The sequence below is a fragment of the Castor canadensis genome, chromosome 11 (genome assembly GCF_047511655.1).
Source record: "Castor canadensis chromosome 11, mCasCan1.hap1v2, whole genome shotgun sequence".
NCBI classification, from domain to species: domain Eukaryota; kingdom Metazoa; phylum Chordata; class Mammalia; order Rodentia; family Castoridae; genus Castor; species Castor canadensis.
This window is the reverse complement of record NC_133396.1, coordinates 137,193,029-137,220,880: the sequence shown is the minus strand read 5'-3', so window position 1 is coordinate 137,220,880 and position 27,852 is coordinate 137,193,029. Positions and strand designations below refer to the sequence as shown.

Here is a 27,852-nt window from a genome sequence, read left to right as displayed (position 1 = left end):
TTTATTTCTTCACAGTTCTTGGAGGTTTGAAATTTGAGAATGAGATATGATCAGTGTTTATTTTTTCTGAGGTCTTCCTCCTTTGCTTACAGATGACTGTCTTATCCCCCTGTCTTCTTGTGGTATTTCCACTGGGTTTACCTGTGTCCTCTTCTTCTTCTTTATATAAAAATATCAGCATAGCCAGGCACTGGTAGACTAGCTACTCAGGAGGCAGAGATCGGGAGGATCACAGTTCAAAGCTAGCCTAGGTAAATAGTTTGTGAGACCCTATCTTGAAAATACCTAACAGAAAAAAAGGGCTGGTGGAGTGGCTCAAGCCCCAGTACCACAAAAAAAAAAAAAAAATCAGTTGTATTGGATTAGGGCCACCTGTATGACTTCATTTTACACTCACTGTCTTACCTCCAAGTATAGTGACATCCTGAGGCACTTGGGATTAGTACTTCAACATGTGGTTCTATTGAAGCAAAATATCAGATTTGTAAACTCAAATGTACCCACAAATCCAGACCCAGATGACTTCCCTCCTGCATTCTATTAAATCTTAAAGAAAGAAATGATACCAATATTTCTAAAATTATTTTGTTAGCATATAATTGTTGTACAGGGCATACATTGTGTGGTATTTACATATGTTCTTGCAATACATCTGAGTTAGATTTACCCCCTCCATTGTTCTCCCTATACCCTCTTCTCCCCTTAGAACAGTTTTAGCAGGTTTCCTTCTTTCATACATGAATATAAAATGCATCTGTCATATGCATCCTCATTTCCCCTTTCCTTATACCCACCCACTTCCCATGGATACTCATCTCTGGAAAAGATCTATTTTTTTCCCTCCTGCCCTTCAGTTTTTTTAAAAAGTGAATATTGATAGTCCAAGGGAGTTTTGCCTTGGTACTTCAGGTCTGTATATATTGTACTTTAATCAAATTAACCCCCCATTACTTACCCATTCTCTATCACCATACTCCTCTAATGTTTAACAGCTTACTGTACAGTGCCTTGTATTATAATTAACACTGATCTTATAAACAGCTTTGGAGAAAATGCAAGAGGGAATGCATACCAGCTTGTTTCATGAAGCTAACATAACCCTGATATAAAACTCAAAGGCATTCCAAGAAAACAATAGATGTAATATCCTTAAAGTTTTGGCAAACTGAATCCAGCAACATTCAAAGAGGATAATTGTGATCAAATGGAATGTATCCCAGTAAAGCAAGCTGGTTGCACATTTGAAAATCAGTGCAGTTAACCTCATTAAGAGAAATTTGGAAATTTAGAAAAATCAAAAAATTAGATATGCACCCATGATTTTAAAAAAATTCTTTGTAAATTCAAAATAGGAAAAACGTTCATACTTACAAAGATGATCTGTAAAAATTCTACAGTAATGTCACATTTAATGGTGAAATTTTGAATTTCTCTTTTTGAAGGCAATTAGTTTATAAACAAAGCAAATGTGGCCATATTCCCTACTTCTATTCAACCAGGGATTCTGGCCAGTGCAAGAAGTATAAAGTGTAATCAGGCAAAGCGTTTTTAGGTGAAGAGGTAAATTTTTTTTATTTGTAGGCATTGTGATCATATACATGTGAAAAACCCTATAGGATCTATAAAATGGTAAATATAATAAGTGAGTTTCACAAGCTTGTGGTATATAATAGCAATATAAACTAATCAGTTATATTTTTATATACTAGCAATAAATAACCCAAAAATGAAAATTTAAAAATACTGTTTATAAGAGAATTAAAAACATATGAAATACTTAACAATAAATTTAATAAAATATATTAATGATACAATAGTAACTATGAAATGTTGCTAAGAGACATTAATAAGGAATTTCAATAACCGGAGATCCACACAAGGTTCATGAATTATAAAACTCAGTATTATTGAACTATAAATTCTATCAGAATTAATTTATGGATTGAATGCAATCTCTATTGCTTCTAATTTTGTTAAAGTTGATAAGTAAATTCTAAAATTGATATGGAAATTAAAAGGATCTTTAAGTAGTTCTAAAAATAATCTTGAAGAAGTTTATATCAATGATTACTGAAGCTTCCCATAAAACTATAGTAAAGACAAAGTACTTTTGTTACAAGAACATACTCATAGAGAGAACAGAGTCTACAAATAAATATTCATGTAACGTCAGTTGAGAAACTGAAAGCTTTTAAGGTAATATAATAGAGACAGGATAGTCTTTACCACAAATGGTGATTGAATAACTTAAAAAATAACCTTGAATTTACCACACGAAATGCACAAAGATGAAGCATCAAAGCTGCACATCTCCTGAAAACATTTTTTTATAAACAATGGGATAAATGAAAAATTGTTAGGTAGGATAGCAAAATCAAAATCATGGAGGAGATAATTGATAAATTACTCTTCCCTAAAGTGAACAAATTGCTCTTTGAAAGGCACTGTTACAAAGGGGAAATCGGAAGCCACAGACTGGAGGAAACTTGTAACTAACTTGTATTTGTTTTAGGATTTGTATCCAAAATGTAGTCAAGTACTTCCTAAACTCAGTAAGGCAGACACATTAAGAGCAAAGTAAGCAAGAATTTGAAGTTTCCCAATGACAACATGCAAACAGCCAAAAAGAATATGCAAATCTGTGAAACAGCGTGATTTCCAGAATGATGCAAGTCAAAGTCAAGGAGACACTGGGACAGTTATGAGAACATGGATTCGAGTGTGAGCAATTGAACTCTCATATGTTATGAGTGGATGTAGTCAAACAATACTGTGACAGCTTAAAAATGATTTTAGGGTGTACTTATTGTGAAAAGTTATGCTTTTTGAAATAGAATTTATATACAGTACAATCTGCCCTTTTTAGGTTTACAGATTTATGAGTTTTGATAAAAGGTACAGTCCTGTAGCTACTGCCACAATCATGATACTGAATATTTCCATAACCTCCCACATTTTCCTGGTGGTTCTTCCTCATAAGAGTCTTCCATTGACACAGAAGCCCTTGTTCTGATTTCTGTCCATATAACTCTGCCTTTTCTAGGCTAGCATATAAATGGAATCCTACAGATTATAGTCTTTTGTGTTTGATAGCTTTCACTTGCAGTGATGCTTTTGTCTGTATGCATGTTTTATAGATATTGTAGTTCCTTTCTTCTTTTTCTAAAGTAGTGTTCTATTGTCTGCATTTACCACTCTTATCCATTCAGCAATTGACAGAATTTTTAAATTACCTGCTAAAGAGTGTAAGCAATTTTCCGTTTTTAATTTTTCATAAATTTGTTGATGCTGGTAATGTCAAATCCAGAACAAAGAAAATAGGGTGGATTCAAGAGGGATAAGAACTTGACATAAGGAAATTTGCAGTATTTAGAGCAGAAAACTAAGTGGTGTTCTAGTTTGCTTTTCAAGAGTCCAAGAGTTATTGGCCTTTGTGATTGCTGAAGTGTTTAAGTCACTGTAGAGGAAGTGCAGACACCCGGTGAGGCACCCTCATCCAGGCCCTCGATCGTCACTTATTTGTGTTCATTGATTATCAAATTTCTTCACCTAAAGTTGCTGTAATAATGGTCTCTAAACCCTATTGGTGCTATGAGGATTGAATGAATGGACACTTACAGAGAGCTTAGAACAGGGTTTACCACTTATTCGTCAGCTATTACTATTTTTGTTTTCTCATATTCCTGCAAATAAACATTTTCAAATCACCCTTCTTCTCATGCTTGTTTCCTCAGCACTGTGCACAGCTGCTGTGGTCACTTTTAGCTGGTCAGTGATCAGTAATTGTGGCCCTAGGCATTGCAGATTTCAAACTGTGTTAATGACTTTCTCATCTGAATGGACACAGATTCAGTTGATAACCTTTAAAAGGCCAGTCTTTCATATATTCTAAATTACAGAATGATTAATTTATTGGACATTCCACCCATACCAAAATAGCAGGTTTTTGATGACCTATGAATCTGTTTTTTGGTCTATTTTATATAAAAAGAAAGTCAGCAAATTTTGGGTAAAGTTGTATACTACAGAGCACTGCTATTTTCTTTATAACTTATAGGAGTGAACTGCCAGGAATAATAGATTTTTACTTTTATTAACTTTTGCTCAGTCCTTGATTCTGGTGAGAGAAACTGTTATGGGCTAAGTTTAATCGTCTCAACATAAAGTCTTGACAATCGATGTTCATATAGAGCCTGAATTGTAATAGCTATCTGAGACTCAGGCTGTGCCTGTGGTCTCTTAATCAGTTAGTGATTTCCAGTGATATAAAAGAGAGAGATTTTCTCTCTTTTCCTTAAAAACATTTTTCCTTAGTCAATACTATTTTTTAAAATGAATTAGACAGTTATAGTGAAGAAAAAGAAATGAATTTTCTTATACCTGACAACTTTGAGCAACAAACTTGGAATGATGACTGAGCCTCAAAATAAGAAAAACAAAAATCAGGGAAAATATTAATCTTTATGAAATGTGCTATAGGCATTTTCCTGCAGACTAAAGAAAAAAAATCTTCATTTGTAGCTCAGAGGATTTGTCTAAAATCCTCTTTAAAATACTGGTTAATGAAGAAGGCTCTTGTGAAAGTTCATTCCCAAGACTTATCTTCTGATAAGACCTGATTTCTTTTTATGGTCAAAACCAATGACAGGAAACAGAGATATCTGAACATCATTGCACATATGCAGACCTTCTCTAAATTACAGTTGTGTCTTGTTCGCTCACTTCAGAGATTGCTCTGTCATTAAAGGTGTATGGTTATTTTTATTGGTCTAGCAACAAAGCCTTTCCTCACGTTCTGATTCTCAGCATGAGTTAGTCACTTTTTCCAGACCAATCACCTGGGCCGAAATTGTTCCAGAACCAACTTTCTCTCATGTCTCCTAGAAGGAATAGAAAGTCTTTCCCAAATATCCTGTGTTTCAGACCTGAGTGGTTGGCTGTCCTTTATCTGAGAGCCCGCGCCTAGGCGTAGCCTGTGTGTTGACATTTTGTTTATCTTTTCTATTTGGAATAATGAATCAGGCAACCTGAGCCAAGAAAGACCTAATTTAATCAGCACTAAGAAGTGGGACTTCTCACAGCCCCCTTGAAGTAAAATGGATCCTCACTGAGGCAAATAGAAAATTTCAAGTTCATGTACAATGGTTGAAATATGACCCTTAAGGATATAAGTTGTGGAAAAAATTTGAAAGTAAAAGAATTCTACATCTGAAACAATCAGAGCTTCTTATTCTCCCTGGTTTTCTTAGCATATGGTTGTTAACCTTGCGAGGCATAATCCCTCAAGTTCAAAATTAACATGTACTTCAGATTCTTAGACTGCAAACTTAAATAATTCTAGATCTGTTCTTAAGTTGTATTATCATTCATGCTCTTCTTCTGCTTATTATTTTTAAATATAAATTCCATAGAAGAGCCTGGAAGTGAGGTGGAGTGGGGGGAGAGGGAGGGGAAAGAGGTGTGTGGGGGGAGAAATGGCCCAAACAATGTATACACATGTGAATAAATGAATAAAGAAATTAAAAAATAAATTCCATAGAAGATACGATCATTAAGTTCCTGAAAATCACTTGCATTTTAACAGCTCATACCCTCAAGCTCGTGGTGCTTTTCTCTGTCTTGACTGATCTGTCTCTGAACTGTTCTAAGGCTCTGACATTTTCTCTAGGGCTGTTCCTCAGAGAGGGGACCTTTTAAGTGGGTGAAGTCCTCAGAAATTAAAATGGAACAGAGTGTGCCCAGGTTCACAGTGCACTGAATTGTCCGTGGCCTTTCACTCATAGCCACTTGATTACTCCACACTTCAGCACTCCATCTTACTCACAAGTCAAAGAAGTTATATGACGCATCATCAGTAAAACCTGTAAAATCTGCCCGATAAAGTATAAAAATCAAGTATTGGAATGGCATTAAAAAGTAAAACCATTAAACTCTTGTTGGTTTACTTTGAGTGTCATCGTCTATTGCAAATGACTAAATTACTGCATAGATAATGCCCACCTTCCAGGACACATCACTCTTTTTTTTTTTTCTTTTATTATTCATATGTGCATACAAGGCTTGGGTCATTTCTCCCCCCTGCCCCACTCCCTCCCTTACCACCCCCTCTACCCCCTCCCTCTCCCCCCACCCCCTCGATACCCAGCAGAAACTATTTTGCCCTTATTTCTAATTTTGTTGTAGAGAGAGTATAAGCAATAATAGGAAGGAGCAAGGGTTTTTGCTGGTTGAGATAAGGATAGCTATACAGGGAGTTGACTCACATTAATTTCCTGTGCGTGTGTGTTACCTTCTAGGTTAATTCTTTTTGATCTAACCTTTTCTCTAGATCCTGGTCCCCTTTTCCTATTGGCCTCAGTTGCTTTTAAGGTATCTGCTTTAGTTTCTCTGCGTTAAGGGCCAGGACATATCACTCTAAAGAGCACTGATCATGAGTTCTGAATTCCAGTTGGGCTGGTGGAGAGGCTCAAGAGGTAAGAGCGCCTGCCCAGCAAGCATGAGACCCTGAGTTCAAACCCCAGTGCTGCGAAAAAAAATAGTGAATTCCAATTGTCATGCTTCTCTAAGCCTTTTACTTAATTTAATTCAATGTCCTGTGATTCCATTTAAAATAAAAACACACTTTCCTAGAAACATGAAGTCTTTCATTTTTAAAAGGCAAACTGTATTTTGGTCACTATGAGTATTATTAACAAGTGTTCCCTGGAGAAATCATCTCAACAGTATTACCACAACAACAATGCTCCGACTAATGTGAGTTTTGTCAGCAGCTCTCATCAACACTGCTATTAACCAAGACCCCACAAGAACTGCTCTGTCTGCAGAGGAACACTTCTTCCTTTACAAAGCTGAGATGGGACGTTTTCTCTGGAATACAAGCCATTCGCAACTGATTTCAACAGCATATGGGCCAAGTGTGACCCTGGTGCCAGTTTAAAGAACCAGAGTGTATTAGCTTCCCATGGCTGCCCTAAGACATCACTATAAACTTGTCACCTGAAAACAACAGAAATGCATACTCTTCTCACGTTTAGGAGACTAAAGTCTGACAGCAAAGTGTGGGCATGGTGGTTCGTTTTGGAAATTCTAAGGGGATGCTGTTCCAGGCCTTTCAGCCTCTGGTGACTCCTGGCAATTTGTGCATCCCTTGGCTTGTAGCTGCATCATACCAAGCTCTGCCCCAGTTGTCACAGGGCCTTCTTCCCAGTGAGAGTCCTCTCTGTCCAACCCCCTATTCTCCTTTCTTACAAAGACCCCAGTCACTGGATTTGGGGCCATATTAATCCAGGTTGATCTCAAGTTGTGTTTATTTTATTTGCAAAAATTCCATTTCCAAATGAGGTTACAGTCACAGGAAGAAGAGGTAAGAACTTGTATGTAATTTTTGGAATATAAAATTCAGTCTACCACAGAGCATACAGACAAAAATAAGTCAAAGTCTTGGATAGAAATGCAAGTCAAATTAACTCCCTATTATGGGATATCCTTGAACATTTTAGTTAATTATATAATAGGCTAAAAAATCTAATCTCATCATTCCATAGACAATTTATACTGATATTATTGGTAATATTTTTGCTGATATCCATAACTGCACACAGATTGCTCAAATTAGAAAAAAGAGAACAAAGCTAAATTATCATTTTTTAATAAGCCTCCAACTCTGAGCACAAAGCTAATTTAGTTGTGAAAAATTATTTTTATAATTATAGCTACATGCTTATGGATTAAAAAAAACAAAACTAAAAGATGCCTTCAGATAAATGGCACTACTCCATGGTAAAGAGTCAATATTCCCAATTTGCTGTAGGTTTTTTGTTTCAGCAGAATAATTTTTTAGAGTAGCAATTGCTGGTTTGATCTAGATCAGATTTTTTAGAGTTTTTTTTTTTGTCCCAGATGTCATCAGATTATTAAAGAATGTCCTCAGGCATTTATCCAATCAATGGGTTCCCTCAGTCTTACTGTGTGGGATGCGCAAAAAGACATTCCATCTAGTGTAGGTTGAGCTGTATCCCTCCAAAAGATATTGCATCCTGACCCACTGGCGACTGCGACCTCATTTGGAAATGGAGTCTTTGCTGATGATCGTGTTAGGACGAGGTCAAAAGGTGGTCCTATACTCTTAGAAAAAGGAGACATTTGAATGAAGACACAGACACATATAGAGGAAAGAAGACCAGCCAGGGTAAATGCCACTCCATTTACAAGCCAAGGATGTCTGAGGTTACCATAAATAGAGACAGAGCGTGGAGATTCTCCCTGAGTCTTTAGAAGGAAGAAACACTGCTAACACCTTGATTTTAGACTTCTAGTCAGAAGAACTGAGTCAATACATTTCTGTTGTATAAGATACCAAATTTGTGGTCCTTTGTTATTGCAGTCACAGGCAACTGATGCACTCACTTAACTTGTCTTGCTAGCACTCCTGATAGATGAGTCTGACCAGTTCAGACACATGTATACAAGTATATGTACATATTTATTTATCTATGTGTATATTCATATTCATTTAGAATTGTAACATTCGAGTATCATTTAATGTTTCCTGCATTCTTCTATTTACTAGGGGCTGATCAAGATTTAAACAGAAAGAATCCACATTACTTAGAGGCCTCACTCTAGGCAAAGCCTTATAAAGATATTCAACATCCTGTTGTATGAAATTTTCTGAAATTTCACATGCAAATCAACCAGTTAGTTAAACCAGCTATATCCAAGGGGGATTTCAAGTAATCACGACAAAGTAGATATATTTTGAAGACATGCAGATGTTTGTTGAGGACAATATTTAATTCTATTAAGCCCTTCTCCAAGGAGTCATTTGCAGACTCCCTCCTTAAGAGAAGAATTTTTCTTCTTCGTTTCTACCTGAGAAGATCGTATTAAAAGTTCAGCTTGATTTTATTTTTTTCTCCTTGTTCACAAAATTTGTTTGTGAAATTTAACCTCTAAGATTTTTTTCCCTTGTCTTTTTTTCTTAGCCAGATGCTATAATAAAATAGCCATGTGCACTGCTTCTATAAATTTATAAGTATATATTCTATAAATTCTAAACAAAGACATTGAAATAACTCTTATGCTTGACTTTATAAAATATTGAGTATGTTCTATGTTAATAATGAAGTAAAGTCTCCTGTAGAGCTATGGCACAAAAGCTTTTGCTGTAAAATAAACCCTGATTTGTGATCAGGTTATTTTCCATTCCATGATAACATCTGGCTGTGTTATCACAATCTGGGAATTAGAGATTGCCTTTAACATGTAGCTGGGTATAATGTCTAAGTAATATTTTCTATAAGAATTAAAATAACTAGGAAAAAAATTTCAGTGTCTTTTGGGGAAAGTCATTATTTCTTACATGAATTTATAGAAAATAATGGCAATTACAATATCACTTGCTAAAATATTTTTCCCCAAAAATACTTTTTTTTTGGAGTTTAATAGGAAGTGGCATCAAATAAAGCTAGACATTCTATGACTTCTTCTTGGAAATTTATTTTTATGAGTGAGTTATTCATTTGCTATCTTCTCTTTTGTTCTTCTTTTTTTTAACTATTTCCCAATTTTCTTTTTTCTTTTATTATTGTGCTGGGTGTAGCATTTACAAATGTTCTTACAATGTATCAACTATATCACACCTGAATTCACTCTCTCCGCCTTTAAGCTAAAATCTCTAAACAATGATCTCTATAGTCTAAATTTGTGCAAGCAATTTTATTTATTTTTTCCAAAAATTTCTAAGGTTTTAAAAATAAGTACTCTCTTAGTTTAACTTTGAAGGAAGTTATAATATCCTAACTTCAGGTGTTAACTTTTATTTCTTTTTTTACTTTCTTTAATTCTCAGCAAAATTAATTCTATCCTTGAATTTAAATGTCAACAAAGAAGCTGTAAAATAAATTCATTTTATAGAAAGATATGTTCAGGACCAACGTGTTCTGATTCTAGTTTACCTGGCCTCTTCTGTTTCTTACCTCCACACAGGATGGAGATATATATGTATATAATATATTATATATAATATTTAGTACTCTATATAATATTATACTATTATATGTACTATATACATATACATAATATTATATACTGTATACATATATTGTCTGAAATTTGACCATTGCACCAGCTGCCTCCATCACTTGTCCTGTCTGCCCACCCCAACCATTTGTCTGACCGATTCTTTCTTTTTTCTTTCTTTTTCTTTCTCTTTCTTTCTTCTTTCTTTCTTTCTTTCTTTCTTTCTTTCTTTCTTTCTTTCTTTCTTTCTTTCTTTCTTTCTTTCTCTCTCTCTCTCTCTCTCTCTCTCTCTCTCTCTCTTTCTTTCTTTCTTTCTTTCTTTCTTCTCTCTTTCTTCCTTTCTTTGTGTGGTTTATGGTGATGAGGATCAAATCCAGAGCCCTGACCATGCTAGGCAGGCACTGAATCTCTGAGTAACATCTGTGTCTTGTGTGACTAACTTTTATTTGAGTCAGCATATTGGCAAGGAAATGATGAGTGCTTACTCCTTCATCCTGGTCTGGATTAAGTGCTTGTGCTCTCATGATCACAGTGATCATATAAATTGGTGTATATTTGTGACACTATGGTTTTGTTTTTATTTTTGTTCTTTGGCAGAACAGGGGTTTGAACTCAGGATTTTGTGCTTGCTAGGCAGGTGCTCTACCATTTGAGCCCTCCCAGACCCTACCATCTATGACACTTTTGAGAGTCAGAGAGAGTGTTGATCAGGTGAGATGTTGGGGAAACATATTTTCCTAAGTAAACTAAGAGGAGTAGTCACTTTGATGCATATCTATATGGAACAGTATTACAGTATGCCTGACTTGTTCATGGATTCCTTATGTGTGTGTGTGTGTGTGTTTTTTATTGGTGTGAGTGATTTTAAATTAATAATTAAAAGAAATTTCAAAACCAAAAATGTTAACATCCCCTGCAAGCATTCCACAGTGCAGCTGACACAAAGAATTTCTAGTCAGTCCTGTGTGATCATAAGTTGTATTGAAATCATCCTGTGATCTGCTGTCTCCCTACTCTTCATTTTGAGAAAATCTACTTCCCAAAAAGAAAATGGTGCCCAAAAGCAAGGTAAAAGTTATGTTGGTAGTCTTCCCAAGCCAAAAGGGTTCATAATTTGCTTAAAGTGATGAAGTGAAAATTTTAGACTTGTTGATACATGGCATGTCTTTAATTGAAGCTGGATGAAAGTATGTAAAAAATGAATCCAGCATCCGTAGAACGGCACCGAGCTCCAAGCACCCTGAACGTGCACAGGTCTTCCTCAAGGGTGGGCTCCTTGCAACCATAGGCCTGTCACTACCAAAGGCCTACTGCACATTTATTTTTACATTTTTCTGTATACTGTGGTTTTCCTGTGGGTAGTGATTATGTCTTTTTATTCTGGGCCTTCAGTGTCTAGCATTTCATAAATGTATGGTGAAAGGAAACAAAAATGAATTCAAAGGAGTGAATAAATACGAAAAAGAAAGGTTTGGGAGAGACGAATATAAGGTTCTTTTAAACAGTAAAGGAATTTACTCTACTGCCCTGTGACTATTAAAATGTGCTCCACAGTCCTCCTGTTGCAGGAGTGTAGTTGCCTGAGCCCCTGGCTTTTGCCCTGTTGGTTCACTGACTAGCACCTGGTCCGTGACAAAGCACCGCATTTCTCATGCTGCACCTGGCCAGTGAGCTTGGCAGGCACTAATGTAGGCAAAATTCCTGCAAGACAGTTTTTCACATTTATCCATCCCCTTCTTTAATAGTTGGCTTTGGCTTGAGAACTTCCCATAGACCTGGCCAAATTATCTTTACACTGCTTTTTAGTCTACCCAATTCTCTACCCTCCTTCCTAGGAGTCAGGGCATGTAACTGCTGTGGTTGGTCCCTTCTCTTCCCACCACAGGTATTTTCTTCAATAAGCTCTTGCACAACCAGCCATGGTGGTTCATGCCTGTAATTCCAGCACTTGAGATCTTGCAGGAGGATCATGAGTTTGAGACCAGCCTGGGCTACATAGTGAGAACCTGTCTCAAAATAAACAAGGACCAGGCAGGTAGCTCAGTGGTAGAATACTTACTTAATATATGCAAGGTCCTGAGTTGATCCCCAGCATTGCAAAAAAACAAGAGGAAAACCAAAGCAAATTCTTACACAGTGTTGTAGGCTGAATAATGTGACTAATGGCCTTCCAAAGCTGTCCATGCCCCAATCTCCAGATTTTGTGGGTGGTGCCAAAATGGGCTCACAGGTGAATTAAAGGAAGGATTTGGGGATGGGGAGATTATGGTGGACTATGTAGGTGGGCCCTAATATAATCACAGGTTTCTCACAAGAGGGAGGCAAGGGGAGAAAGAGAGAATGAAAGAGAGAGAGAGAGAGAGACAGAGACAGAGAGGAGAGAAAGGACAATATGACAACAAAAGTAACTGGAGTCATGCAGCCAGGACACAAAGGTTCCATATCCTCTGGACACTGGAAAATGCAGGGAATAGATTCTCCCATGAAACCTCCAGAAGGAACATGGCTGCTTGATTCAGACCTCTGGAACTATAACACATTTGTGTTAAATTCTATATCTGAGGTGGTCATCTGTCCCAGCAGCAGCAGGGAAAGAACACATGGTCAGAATTCTATTTTAACACCTGCTTCTCCCAGGACATACACTAACACAGTTTCAGATGAGAAGAAATGCAAATATTGATTTAAGGGATTATTCATCAAATCATTTCTTTGGTTTGTCACTTTTGAAAGTCTTTAATTTTTAAATTAGAATTTCCAGAAGGAATACAGTTCCAAACAGAAGATAACCTCTTACTTTACATGGCATACTAAATCATTTAGAAATATATGTAATATCCATTGTTGAGGAATTGCATTTCTGAGATGTATGCATGGATAAAATATTAAGAAATCATCCTAAATTATGGATGAGGCCAGTTAGAAGGGAAGCAATAATGTAAATCTTTGTCATGAAATATAGTGTGGAGTTTTGCCCATGTTTATTAGGTTAAAAACCCTAAGTATGTTCTATGAAGGCTTTTGTTGTCCAGAATGGAGTATGAAGACAACTTGACCCAGAGCCAGCCAACCAGCTGAAACATGCACAGATCAGCGCTGGTCCTGCCCATCAATGATGTCATTGTTCAAGTCCAGGCTATGACTCCATTTGACGGTGTCTACACTATTGAGCAGGCATTCTTCACAACAATATTTATTGCTAGCCAAAGCCATAATAAGTTGACTTATTGGTTTTTCAGATTTCCTCACAGCTCTAAGAATCAAACTTTCTGTTAAGTCCAAAGAAAAGGCTGAAAAACATGTTATCCTATGGTTTCTCATCCATTTGAATTTGGCATATCTCAGCCTGTCATATGCTCTGCTTAGACTGCATGTATTCCACTGCATTCTGTGTAGGGCACCTGCTACTCTGGGAGTCTGAATTGAATTAAATAATCATTACTGGCTTTTACTGCCTAAGAAATTTCAATTTAAATTGATGGGGATTAAGAAGATTAGTCTTTTCTCCAAATAAAAGAAATAAACTTCAAGAAAACTACAATTATCTATTATGATCAGGGTATTTATGAAATCTTCTAGCTCAGTTTCTCACAAAACATAATGCAAATAAGGCAAAGTTTAATTTTCCAAATAGCATTTTGATATTCTTATAATTTCCTATTAGTTGACCATAAATTAAACCTGATGTGGCACTTACATATTCTATAACACAAGAGGAATTAGAAAAAAAAGTGGAATGGATACAGTGATTCAGAGCTATTTGGTTATTAACTCTCCAGCTTATTTGTTGATTTAGCATTTATATTTTAAAACAAAAATTTTTGAGAATTCATTTTCAATACATTTATGCTAGACTCAAAGAAAAATGTTATAGCTTTTGCCTTGGACTATTCCACAGTGGAGGGAGGATTGAACAGTTAGGTAAGTGAACTGGCTCAGCATTGTGAGCTGGTAGAGTCTAGAGGAAAATGACAAAACCTGGTGGGTCAGGAAAGACTTGGAGGGAGCTGAGCCTCTGCAGAGATGACAGGGTTACTGGATGGGTGGTCAAAGGAGGCTCTGCTCAGATTTCTAGGTACTTATGTCTTGTGAGAGAAGAATTCAGGCAAGACTTGAAAAATGTAGTGAAAGTGATAATAAAGTTTTCTGAAGGTGAGGGAAAGGCACTGCAAGAGAGAGCAGTGGTGGGCCCCAGCTAGATGGGATAGAAGTGTGCTGGTCTTTGTTTCAAAGGGCCTTTAAAAGTTGAAAGGGCGAAGGTGGAAAAATCTGGGCTAGTGGTCTTTGCAGGATGGGCTAGGGTGATTGACAAGGTCATGTCACACAACACAGAGCACTCTCTGAGGTAGAGTTTAGCATGAAATGTGCTAAGAAAAGCCACATGGTGCCAGAGTCCTGAAATCCTATTGCTAGCCTGCTAGTGAAGAAAGGGGGAGAATTTATACTCACAGTGGGAACAGAATATGCGAGGTGAGAAAAATCACGCTGCCTTTTAGAAAGTAGCTTGCTGTTGCTGTTGCTAGCAGGGAGGATGCTTCTGAGGGGGTGGGAAAAGGTGAAAATGGGAGTAGGCACACGTTCTCGCACTCAGAACTTTTAGAAACGCCTTTCTTTCCCATCTTCCACAAAAAATATCTCTCATTGCCTCTTACCTATTTCCTTCCAATTTCTTTCTTGTTTCCTGATTTTACTTGACATTTATTACTTTAAGAAAATGGAAGACGATTTAGTTCAAATTCAGTCCTTGCTCTTTGGCTTTTCCCTGGAGGTTCTGAAACCTTTTCTCTTTGCTTGAGTCTTGGATAGTGACGTCTGATTCAATTCATTTTCCCATGTGCAATATTGGCACTGCCTGCTTTCCTGCTTTCCCAGACAATTCCACACGTTGCGCTGCTGTCAAGGGATGCTGGAGAAGGGAGAAGCCTGAGGGGGTGTGCAGGCTTCAGTTTACTAAGAACATGATGTGGGATTTTAAGTTTGGAATGTTTTGTTTGGTGCAGTCAGGAGTGATAGAGACAGAACAGAAGACTGCAGAGCAATGGGAAGAACAGGGAGGACGCTGAGTGAAGAAATGCTGATGTTTGGTGTAAGGCCAGGCAGAGAGGACAGAGCTAAAGTGGAACTAGCAGAATTTCTCGCAAATTTCCTAGTTTTCTAGTTTAGGAGTCTGAGTGGATGTTGATAGGATTCCCTAAACTGGAAAACACAAAAGGCAGATTTTGGAAGGAAGATGATGCCTTCTTTTTGTCAGAAGACCAGTCTGAACTACTGGAGCAATTTAGAATGAATTGAACGTATAGTTCTGGAGCTCCTAAAGTCAGCTCCGGACTTGTAACCTGGATCTGGATCTGGGGGTTATTAGTAAGAAGGTAGTTCTGAAAACTGTCATAAACAATACTCAGACAGCTAGTAGCTAACATGGAACAGTGACTGTGTGCTAACTTCTTTATATAGACCAACTTACAAAATTATTACGGTTCTATGAAGAAGATTCTGTTTTATGACCTCTATTTTATAGGTGAGAAAAAGACTCAGAGAAGTTAATAAACTTTTCCCAATGGTTATTGAGGAATGAAATTCAAACCCAGCCTCTCTACACCCAGGATCCATTCTTTTGACCATGACACTGTTGTCAGGTGAAATAGAATAAAAGGGAAACACTTGAGTATCAGATCTCTGAGGAAAAACTAATATTTGAGAGTCAATGGGGAAAGAAGAAATCATAAATAAGGCTGAGAAAGAACAGGAAATAAGGAGAGAACAAGGATGTGTTGTTTTATAGAAACAAGTGGGACGCAATGTTGCAAGAGAGGGGAGTGATGTGTGAAGTGTTAAAGAGCAAATATGTTTTTTGTCTGGTAAAATTAAAATTAGCATTCAATACTGTGGTTCTTGCCTTGGATAGTAAGGGTTTTGTGGCTTTTTGTTAATGGTGACAAAAGCTTATGCAAATATACAGGAAACAGTGAATGTCCAAATCGGTGCACTTTTATAATTCTGGGTGAGTTATTCATTAGAGCCATTCACAATATTCTTTTCTCCTTCTGTGCTATTTTCGAAGATCAGTGAAACCTCATGATCCTCTTGGGACATTAGTAGGAATGATTTCTGGCCATTCTACATTTAATTACTTATGCATATCCTACCTTCTTGACTTCCTCTGCTTTGGCAAGCCTGGAATCAGGAAGGAGCTCATATTCATTGGGCACTGAGTAGTCTCACTGGTGCCATATTGGATTGCATTGGTACTATGGGATGCCATGTATAAGTCACCATAATCTAGCCCATCACAACTCCTCAGTGGGTTAATGGTATCGTCTTAGTTTTTTTGTTGATTCTAATTTTGATAGTCATAATAAACCCATGTAAGAGAATGCATTGTATCAGAGAATAAGAATTTATATAATTCATTTGCTTTGAGGAAGTAAAATTAAATACAGATAAATCTGAATAATAAAAATATCCAAGGAATTAACTTAAAACAATTTGATGAAGTAGTTGTATTTCTGAGTCAAGAGTTCTTTTTATTCTGAAGTGTATAAAATTGGGTACATGGAATATTTGGAATGTTCACATATATAGAATAAGTAACGGTAGTGAGAGATTTATAAAGATGAACTTCAACTTAAAAATTTTGTTGTGGGCTCAAAATTAATGGCTTAAAAGAATCACTGTAGGGCCAGGGCATAGCTCAGTGGTAGGGAGCTTGCCTAGAGTGTGCAAAGCCCTGGGTTCAATCCCCAGGGCTACAAACACACAACAATAAGGACAAAACCCCATTATATTGTGGTTTCAATGCTTGATTGATAAGTAAAAACTTTTCATCATAATTCCTATAACCATATGAAATTCTACTAAATAAAAATGTACTAAGATATCTTTGTTTTCTGCCAGACTTGACACAGAATTCTAAAATGTAAAACCTTTGATGTGTATTACTTCCACTAATCAACCAACATGTGAGTTGTTCTGGGTATTTTAATGAGTGAGGAAACTGAGAACAGACTTTTACATTTTTGTTTTAAAAGTCTCACAGTAAATTATATGTTTCGAAATGAATCCCCTCTAAAATGCTTTTAGTCATGGCGGCTGTATAGAAACATGAATCACTCTGACATCACAGCCTGTGACATCACAGCATCACAGTCATGAGGTAAAGGGTCCTGAAGCACACTGTCTTTTGTATGCAGTAGTTGATGTTCAGAATTGAGAAATTTAGGCAGAGTTTCTAAGTAAGTAAGTAAATGTATATATAACAGTAGCTAAAAGAAAAAGGGGACAACATTAAGTTCAAAAGAATTGAAAAGCACATAGTCCTTGGGGTAGCGGAGTGGTTTGAAAGGTAGAGCGCCTGCCTAGCAAATGTGAGGCCCTGAGTTCAAACCCCAGTACAGTCAAGATAAAAAAGAAATTTAAATGTTTGTAATCGTGGCACTACTGTATGGAACTCGGGAGCAGAGGGGAAGGAAAGGAGAATGATAGAGTATCAATGATGTTGAAATACATAACATCTGTGAAGGTAGAAGGTACAAGGATGTGTTGAATAATGGGGGTGGGAGAGAAGGAGTAAGGGAAAGTAATGGAAGGGACTAAATGGCCCCAAATAAAGTATACCCACAGTTGGGATATACTGATAAATCTCTCTGAATATTGACTTAGGAATTAATAACAAAAGATAGGACTGTAAAATAAGTACAGTGTGGGGGTTCCATGTGGGGGGAGGGTAAGTGAAGAAGATGAAGGTGAGGGAATATGGTGGATGAACATCATATACTTAAATGAAATAAATGAAACCTCTTGCATTTGCTTTAAGTGGGGTGGGGAGGGGGTTGAGGGAAGCCTATTCAGAACTGTCACAATGAATTCCCCCTGTACAATGAATATATCCTAATAAGTTTTTTAAATGCATACAGCCCAGCTTTTAGATGAATTTCTACTTTGTATGTCTCTTTTCCCAACTTTTCATTCAGAATTTGCTTGTACCTGAGCATCTGACATGGAGACCAAGGAGCAATTGCCTTTGGGAGTCTTGTCACAGGACAGGGAAAAATACCTTAAGTCATAGATACACAGGTGGCAAAACACATCCATACAAGATTTTCAAGTATTGGGGACCAGGTTGGTGGGAGATTGGTAACTAAGGAGTAATTGCTGCAAATGTGAATACACCTGGAATTACAGTACAGGGCGCTGTGTATCCTCCAGGCACTGAGGTTATTCTCAAAATTTCCTCTGTGAGGAACACAAGAGGGAGGCAAAAAGTCCGGCAACTGGAGGAAGGAAGCAACTTTGGTTAAAACCACGACTATACGTTTCCAATTCCTGATGTCTAACTACAGGGTGGAAATAAATGCTTGATGATTTGACTACCATGGCGTAGCTAGTTGAACAAATGGTAATTTAAGGGTGCTGAAGAAATGGAGGAAAGGTAGGGTGGTAGTATCAATAAAGCAAAACATAACAAGATACCTAAATAAAACTGGAATTTCAGATGAACCTCAAATTCTTTTTCAGTATGTATTTGTCCTAAATACTGCCTCCTAGGTTTTATCTAGTAAACCTAATGAAACTAAAATTTTTAATACCACCTTATCCCCATGTATATTTGAGTGAATGTAATGTCTAGGTTTCTTTTTGAATAAATATTTCTTAAGTAAATCTTGCTAATGGATTATAGCTACAGCACAAAGTTTGATTTTTGTCAACAAAATTCCATGAAATTGTATTCTGTCTTTTCTCTGTATAATAATATCAAATGTAGTAATATTTTGGGGGCTGTACCAGAGAAAATGATAAAATCTACACTTCTGAGGAGAGTGTAAATTGACGTCTTATTGCAATTTTCATGGAATTAGATGGAGTTCTCAGAATACAAATAGCAATATCAAAATCACATGAAGCATATCATATATTATCCTCCTCAAGCTGGGAAAGGCAAGGGATTTACAACTGAGGCTGCCATTCCTATATTCAGGCATTTATTCATGTCTCTTTTCTCAAAAATAAGTACCTACTCTCATTAATTTTATCATTTATCTTGAAAGCTGAAATAGGTAAGACTACATTTTCCCACACCTCAAGTATTACATTGGATTTTCTGAATAGAACTTGGAAATATGTACTCATTGTACTTTTTATCATCTCTTATTTTTGCTATAGGGTGAATTGGTTGTTGAACCTTTGGTTATGTATATCATGGCTTATACATCTATGCTTATATTTTTGGAATTTTATTTATTGAAGGCTACCTGAATATATGTTGATCATGGTAATGAATAAAAAAACTGATTGCCTTAATGAATGATTGACTCAGACCATTTCTTTTAGTCAGCCTTTCATGTTTTGACATATCCTAAATGCAGTTATTTTCTTTCACATGTATGCACAGATACACAGAAGCAGAGCATATCTGTGATGCAGTCTTTAACTTTTGGTTTTTAATGTATATACTGTCATGAAACAGTTCATGTATTCTTATTTCGTACTGAAGACTTGTTTATTTTTATATGTAAAGCTTTGTTTTGACCTCACTTCCATTACAAGGTAGCAACTTGATATTTTGACTGATAGATACATCATTTTCATTGGTTAGGAAAATTGAAGTGCAGGTAATAGTATACCAGGAAAAACAGTGGCCTAAATGACTTTAAAAATAATCACTAATTACTCCACAGACCAGAACTCTGTTCTTTATACGCAAAGTGCTGGTCTGTACTGTCAGGCTTCCTGCAGTCGTCTGCAATGCTCTAAACAGCACACGGTCCCATTTCCAAGTTCAAGCCTATGGAAGCTGTGAGGCAACAATGATGAGAAAGTCCTCTTAGGTGTTTCTGTTTTAATCAGCAGACTTCCAATCTCTGCAGAAGACATTCAGGGGACCATGCTTGGCTTTCTTAGTTTTGAAAGGTTTGCCAGTCAGCTTAATAACACCAAGTATTAGGCTGTGTGCCAGGCATCCTAACAGTGAGGTTCAGCCCTTGTCCTATTCACAGACTTCAGAAAAAATGAGGTTGAGATGGAAAAGTATGGTCTAAGTGATAATAAATATTTCTTCAGTTCTTAAATTTCTGTTACTTTGTTTTAGTTTTGAATGATGTAGAGAGAATAATGACATCATTATGAGTCAAGCTTGGTTTGTGTATGTTTATTTTTATTTACATTTGGTGACACCAGGATTTGAAATCAGGGCTTCAGGATTGCTAGGAAGGTGATCTATGGCTTGAGCCACACCTAAGTCCTTTTTTGCTTTTAGTTATATTTAATATCGCATTTCACTTGTTTGTCCAGACCTGGTTTTGGACCATATTTATCCTACTTATGCCTTCCAAGTAGTTGGGATTACAGATGTGTACCGTCATAAATTGCCCGTTTATCGATATGAGGTCTTGCTAACTACCTGGACTGGACTCCAACCTGGTGGCTTTCGGAGTTGCCAGGATTAAAGGAGGTATGAGTCACAGCTGGACATGTTTACATTTTACATTTAAACGAAGCCAAATCATGCGATGTCATTGTACTGCCTTTTTATACTTATGGATGTAATCTGATACAAAATAGATTAACAATTGAGACCAGTGAATCTCAAAATTAAAAACAATAAAAGCAGTTTTTTGGGTTTTTTTGGTGGTACTGGGGTTTGAACTCAGAGCTTTACGCTTGCAAGGCAGAAAAGCTTCACTTTTTAAAACTACTCTTACTGCTTAAAATCTGACTTTCCCTGTGGCTTTCAAGTGTAGATTTTTTTCTTTGAATGTGACTTTACATTCTCATATTGGTTGTTCATAAGAGTAGAAATAAGAAGGGGTGTCTTAATGAACATGGTATAAAGGAAGGAATGGTTTCTGAAAAATTTCTCACGAGAACCTTCCCTGCTGTATCCTGGAAAGAGTAGTGATGTAGACATTGTATTCACCTGGAGATAAGTGATAGGTCCCTCAAATTATGCACCAGCACCTTGGATTGGGCTCTCTAGCATAGAACAGATGTTGTTTAGTGGATTCCTGGGTAAGGAAACTAATTGGATGGCACAATGAAAAATAAGTAAAAATGTGGACAGAGATGACAAAGTTTGAGCATCAAGCTTAACAGGAATTCTGAGTCGTGTTAGGTCCGAAAGAGTTCTACAATGGCTAGATTAGCAGCCCACAGATAAAAGTGTAGATAACCCAGGGACATCCCCCAGTTTTCAGAACATTAGTACAGTGCTAATGCAAAGACTTGTGACTACGGCTCGGTTCTGAGGAGATGTGCGTATTCTGGAGTTGTAAGGGAAAAATATTGTTCTGAAAAATATAAGCTGAAGTGAAATAATTGTAGCAATTATTTCAGAATGTATACCTAAATCGTCATATTGTATACTTTGAACACATGACTTTTACTTGTCAGTTATACCTTACTAAGTCTTGGGGGGATAAAAGGAAATTCAAAAGGAAAAAAATGATGTCATGAAAGAAGACCAGGAATGGGTCTTTCTTTTCTGTTCGTCTCTACTTTCTTCTAATTCTTTTCTGGTATCAGAAACAGAAACAAGACGGAAAGATGAATAATATCAGGAGTGTCCTTTTCTTCTTTTGGAGAAGATTCAGAAAAAAACATTTTCTCAACGATGTAATTCTGTTCATCTTCTTATCAAGGAACTCCAGTTTGCAGAATTAAGTAGCATTGATAACCTATGACAAAACAGTATTCAAAAGGCTGTATTTGAGTCAAATGTAGAATACCTGTCGAGAGGCTGTAAAATAGACTTTCCTTTATGGAAACATTATACCAGTTTGCTTGCAAGAATTAGGTACCATTTTAGGCCTGAGAGGACGTGCATTGAGCAGGTGGCTCTGCATTAACCTGTTAAGTTGTGAAGGACAGGTCACCCTGGCTCCTGTAAACTCTGCTTCCTTGTGTTCATGCCTTGCTCTGAAAGGCTCCCTGCAGACTGTAGGTTACACTGTGCTTGGAGACAAGGAAGTAGGTTACCATATATATTCATCTTTCAGAAAGCATCTTGAACCTCAGTATAATGATCGATAAGAAACCAAGAGACAAGTGACTTCTCTGAAAATTTCAAAAAGCTGCAGGAGGAAGAGCACCAGTTACAGATGTGTAATTTTCAAAAAGACAACTTTTGACGATGTTAGAAAAATGTTGGTAAAAATGGCATCTTATCTAGAAAGCCCTCAAAAATGAAATTTTACAAACATCTTTCAGGGTAATTAGATGAGAACAAAAGTGAGGAGGTATTGGTGAAATTGATTTAGCTGAATAAATAATGATTAGGATTTTATGCTGTGATATGAGCAAATTTGAATGGAGAGGTAGCAAATGCTTGGCATTGTGCTCTACTGTACTGAGGATGGCATTGTAATGAAAAGACTAAGTCCCTAAACGAGAAGAGGCTTGAGGAGATGCTAATTACAGTAAGGCAGATGTTTAAGATTTTTCTACCAACAAAACAGAAGGCTCAGGATCAACATGACATGTAGCTAGAGATCTGTGACCTTAGGTGAATAGTTGAACATGAAAAAGTGTAGCACCAGACCCTTATGTTGCTTCTGTTTCCTCTCTCGCTCCCTCTTTTCTGTTTTTTTTTTTTAACAACTCAAAGTCAATTTTATTGGGGAAATAAGAAATTTAATTTCTATTGGAAAATGAAGATTTTTGTAATAGATGCTCTGTGAAATCAATTAATAAGTTTATACAATTTATTTCTATTAAAACAATAACTTTTTAATCTATAGCTCTAAGTAGAGGACAAAATATTTTCTCGCTTCTCGTTGGTCATTATGCATCATTGTTTTTTATTTTCTCAAATATTATTTTCTCCCCCTTCTACTGCTCTCTTTCACTCCCTCCTCCCCTATTTCCTGGAACAGCTTCAACAGGTATCAGTTTTGCACTTGCATACATGTGTACACATTATTTATACCATATTCACCCTCCTGCACTTTTCCCCACCACCTTCTCTCCTTCTACCAGTGTCGAACCCTCTGTTTCCTCTCTTATGAAGATGCTGTCAAATTGCGGAGGCAGAGGTACTGACTGTGGATGAGAGGGAAATAGACCTTTTGGAGGAAGCAGCCAGGTGCTTTATGCAGATCATTTTCTTCTAAAGGGAGCTGGTTTTATTGTGAGCCATAGAGAACCTCCAATCAGTTATTTTGATAGAATAGTGGTAAATAAAAGGAGTTACAGATTAAAGATGGATCAAATTTTATTGGATCAAATATGTGTAAACCTCCCATAGAGAATGGTAAAGCACAGAGTTGTTAAAGACGGCTTATTTATTTTACATAAAGATCTTGTTTAAAACTGCCATTCAAACCCAAATAACACATTTCCCTTACTTTGAAATCCTTAGTGACATTCCTAGATGAATATATTCAAAGAGGAAGGCCGGTATCACCACTGGACCCTAACGTAGGGAGCCACTCATGGCATGTGTGAGAAACTTTCAGGAATTCTTCAGTATGCAGGGCAAGAGGGCTCAGATTGAGGGACAGATCAAACATGCATAATTTACAGGGAAAGAAAGTCCTCTTCCAAGAGCACTGCAGAATAAACCTCACAGTTCTCCCTGGGTAGACAGGCAGGCAAGAGTGTGCAGGTGTGTGAAGGTCAAGGGCAGATAATGGGCTGATTATCCTTCCTGCTAAGATCTGTGCATAGGCACCAACTGATGTGGCCCACAGTTAGAACCTCCCTGGCTGAGTAAAGCCAGACCACTCTCAATTAGCCAAAATGGTGAAATTAGATACTATTGCTGCTTCTGGTTTTAGCTACTTCCCCTGCTACCCCCTCTTCAGATAGGTAAGCTTAAACTGCACTCATCTGTTTCTTCCCTTCACCTTTCATCTGGGTCTGAAGTCTTTGATCAAAAATCACACATTCTCCGAAAGTATACTACGTTTTTTTTTTTTGGTATCAGAGGAAAAAAAAAAAACCCTGCAAAACCTTAGTCTATATAAGATGAACAGTGAGAAACGATGCTGAATGTGCAAAAATATTGAACAGTTCAAAATATTAGAAAATTTTAAGAAGCAATTTGCCCCTGTGTCATGGGGGATAGAAGATGAGGCAGTGACAGCGTCAGCTGTGGATGCTGGGGCTTATTTTTTTTCTGTGGATGCTGGGTGTTATTTTTTTTTCCCTCAGCTGTGATAAACAATTCAGTCTAAATTCTGAACAATTTACATAAATCAACCAGAAAGCTGGAGACGCCATAACCAAAAATTAATCTTCACCGGGATTTTCAGAGCCTAAAATCTCATGGAGTTCACACAGTTCCCCAGAGATAATTGCCATGGGATAGAGATTGTATGTTTTATGAACCTCTGTTCTGCTGGCCAGCGCTCTGATCTTTAAGGAGTAAACATGACCTTGAACTACTTGGGTTGCTGAGGATGTCAAGGAACCACGCTCGTTCAGCAGTTTTCTACCTGGCAGAAAAGAACCATGAATGGAGAAAAAGGATATAGTGGGGAACACACGATTTGGGCTTTCTTTAGACTTGATTTTGTTCATCCTGTTCTCCTACCATGATGTCTGTTAAGTGAGTGGGCAGTGGAACTTAGGCTCACAGGCTTTAATTTGAGAGGAAGCAACCTCAAGAGAAAATACAGAAGCCTGGCTTCTGTACCCAGGCCTGATTTTGATGATGACATCTTGGAATTTAAACCTAAACCTCATGTTACAATGGGATGAGGCTTTAGGGGTTCTTGGGAAGGACAAATATATTTTGCAAATGGGGAAAATACAACTTATGGGGGGAGGATAGACTGTGGGAAATTGAGCATAACCACATTCTAGACTTCTCACATTCAAGTGTGGGGTCTATGTCCCCTCTAGTTGATGTAGGCTGGTGTAGGACTGTGTAAACTATATGGTATGGTAGAACTAAATTAGTTCCAGGTCCAACTGGAACTTGTTCTAGAATTTCCTGCCTCTTTCCACTTGGAAAGAGCTGCCATTTAAGAAGTTTATCTTGTTGGAAGGGCTATGTGGAAAAACCCTGAGATTACATGAAGAGGAAAAATAACCCAGCTGAGCCCTGCTTCCAGCTTTCTTTGTCTCATCTGTGGTTCAATCTTTTTTGGGTTGATCCATAAGGAGATGGGAACAGAATGATGGCTGCTGTGGGTTGAATATTTGTGCCTCCCCAACTTCACTTGCTAAAGCCCTAAATCCTAATGTGATAGTATTTGGAGGTGAGCCTTAGATATAGTATTTGGGAGGTAATTAGGTCATGACAGTACAGACTTTGTGAGAGGAACTTTGTGTTCCATTCATGAAGATACATAAAGCAGGTAGCTTCAGAAAACCCGAAGCAAGTTGTCACAAGAAACCAAACCAGCTGGAATCATGGTTATGGACTTGCCTACCTCCAAAGCTGTGAGTGACAAGTGTTTGTTGTTTGAATTACATGCATTATGGTTGCCACAGCAGCATAATTAACTGGGACAATGGTCTCAATAGTCTACAAACATTCTCACCTTCCACCTTACCTTACCTAGACACGGTCCTCTTTGACCACAGACATAATCTTGAGCCAATGTGTTCAGAAAATAAGTAGGGGGAATATGGGTGGTTTTACACTGATTTATCTGGTGCACGATTTTCTTTCAATCACTACCCTTTGGCTCCTCTTAACCTCATATATAACTGAAAAATTTGGAGGAAGAACTAGTTTGGCATATTTTAGCCTCTTCGTTTTATGTAACAACTGTCTCTGGGTAGTTTCTCTGTCCAATGAATGAGGAAGCCTGAGCTTTTTCCTCTTAGTTGAGAATTCTTCTTCTGGGATTCTGTGTTCAAATTAATTGCTGATACATGAATGTGACACCCTCCTGTCCAGCTCTTATCAATAATAAAACTGATGTTAGGATCTCTGACTAACTGTACATGTTTTTCTCAATTGGTCCTAATGTCATGAGGAAAAAAAGGGTATTACTTATTGGCCTTTGAAGCCCAAATATCTATGTGCATTTCTCAAGTTTCACTTGCTTAAATAACTAAAGATGCATGAGGAGGATAGAGTTCAGAAATGACATATTTAGAAAAGTCAGAGTACTTTTGGGGCATTTCAATGATGTGCCCTCAATAATGCTGATGCAATTTTAGGCCATCAGTAGAAGTAGAACACATAGAAAATGTGCTGGTCAGTTCACAGTAGAGCTATTTTTTTGCAAAACTCACAGGTGATGTACTCTAAGAAGAGATTGGTAAAACTGGAACAGGTCTAAAGTGAAGTGACTTGGCAGCTTTGATCATGAACAATGTTTGTGGGAATTAGAGATGCTTAGCTTTGAGAAGGACTGACCCATGGGGATATGAGAATTTTCTTCTTTTACTGAAGAGGAAGAGGCTTTGTTTAGCAGCCCCCGACTACATTGGCAAGTTTCAAGAAATCAAATTTGGCTCACATTAATCATTTTCTATCAAATGGGAAGAGTATCTTTGGGAGATGATGGAAAACTTCCAGAGTTTTTCAAGCATTGATTGAGCAACTGTTTATAGTGATATTTTAGAGAACATTCAAGTACCAGATAGCAACTAGGAAATCTCTAAAATCTCCTCAAATCTTGAACTTTTTAATCTTTTAATTCTGTGATTAGACTGTGTGATACAGTGTAGAGAGCTGTGGAAGGGCAGGCATAGAACACATCAAGATAGTGGGTGTTGCTAATGGAAGATGCCTGAGCTAGCAGGAGGGGAAGTCTCATGGTCAAATGTCACCTTTGACGTCCTCTCCGGTGTCAGCCTCAGCTCTGCAGAGAGGGAACATGATTTTATCATTCTGCCGGTGTTTATCAAGCTGAGAAAGCTTCTACATTTTAATGAAGTTTACATGAGACTGACATATGAAACCAGAATGTCAATTTATTCATTCACAATGAGAAGTAAACCTATTCATGGCATAAATACATATTCAATTCCTCTGGTCAACACAGCTTTATGCATATTATATTGGAAGCTAAATTAAAATTGGACTATTGTTTGGTGAGCATGGGATGAGAACAAGATGAGAAAACTCTAGGAACATAATGTTTGCTGATATCAGGCCACCAGCTCTTGATGTAGCTTTTTCTCTATGAGCGGGTTAAACGGCCTCCTGGATATAGCATATCTTCTTCTATTGTTACTGCTTTCCCTTAGGTCTGCACTTACTGGACACACCTGTGTTTCTCTCAGCTGTTCTTTTTGGTAGGTTTCCTGGAGTGAGCAACAGCTTTTAGACTTTCGTAGTGGTTAGAACACTGACTGACTGTATTCTAATCCAGGTTCAAACACTTACTGCTAAAGTTCCTTGGACAAGTAGCTTCTTCTATTGCTGTTGCCACATCTACAAAAGGCATGATAATAGTCTCTACCTCTCAGTATTGTTGTAATGATTAAGTCAGTGACTATATATCAAAGAGCTTTAAAGGCTAGAGAAGTGGTTGAAGTGGTAGAGCACCTGCCTAGCTTGCTGCCTAGCAAGCATGAGGCCCTGAGTTCAAACCCCAGTGCTGCCAAAAATAAAAAAGAAAAGAAAAAAAATAAGCAGGCACCAGTGGCTCGTGCCTATAATCCCAGTTATTCAGGAGGCAAAGATCAGAAGAATTACTGTTCGAAGCCAGCCCAGGAAAATAGTTCATGAGCACCTATCTCGAAAATACCCAACACAAAAAAGGGCTGGCCGAGTGGCCCAAGTGGTAGAGCGCCTGCCTAGTAAGTGTAAGACCCTGAGTTCAAACCCTAGTATCTCCAAAGGGGGATTAAAAAAAGAACTTTGAGTAATGCCTGACACACATTAAGCACTCAAATATTGGTTGTTGTTAATATCACTAAAATTTCAGCCAA

The 27,852-nt window shown here is 37.4% G+C and overlaps 1 long non-coding RNA gene across 9 annotated transcripts in view; it reads left to right on the top strand.

Moving 5' to 3' along the window:
- Window positions 1-27,852, top strand: part of LOC109675295 (uncharacterized) — a 439,119-nt gene that overhangs the window by 227,222 nt on the left and 184,045 nt on the right. For 2 of the 9 annotated variants that reach the window (XR_012439090.1, XR_012439071.1), the window contains one exon: window positions 6,771-9,939. The exons of 6 other annotated variants lie outside the window; for them this stretch is intronic. This is a non-coding gene — a long non-coding RNA (uncharacterized lncRNA). Of the gene's footprint in view, window positions 1-6,770; window positions 9,940-27,852 lie in introns of those variants that run through there. One more of the 9 variants, XR_012439073.1, reaches the window with a different exon arrangement.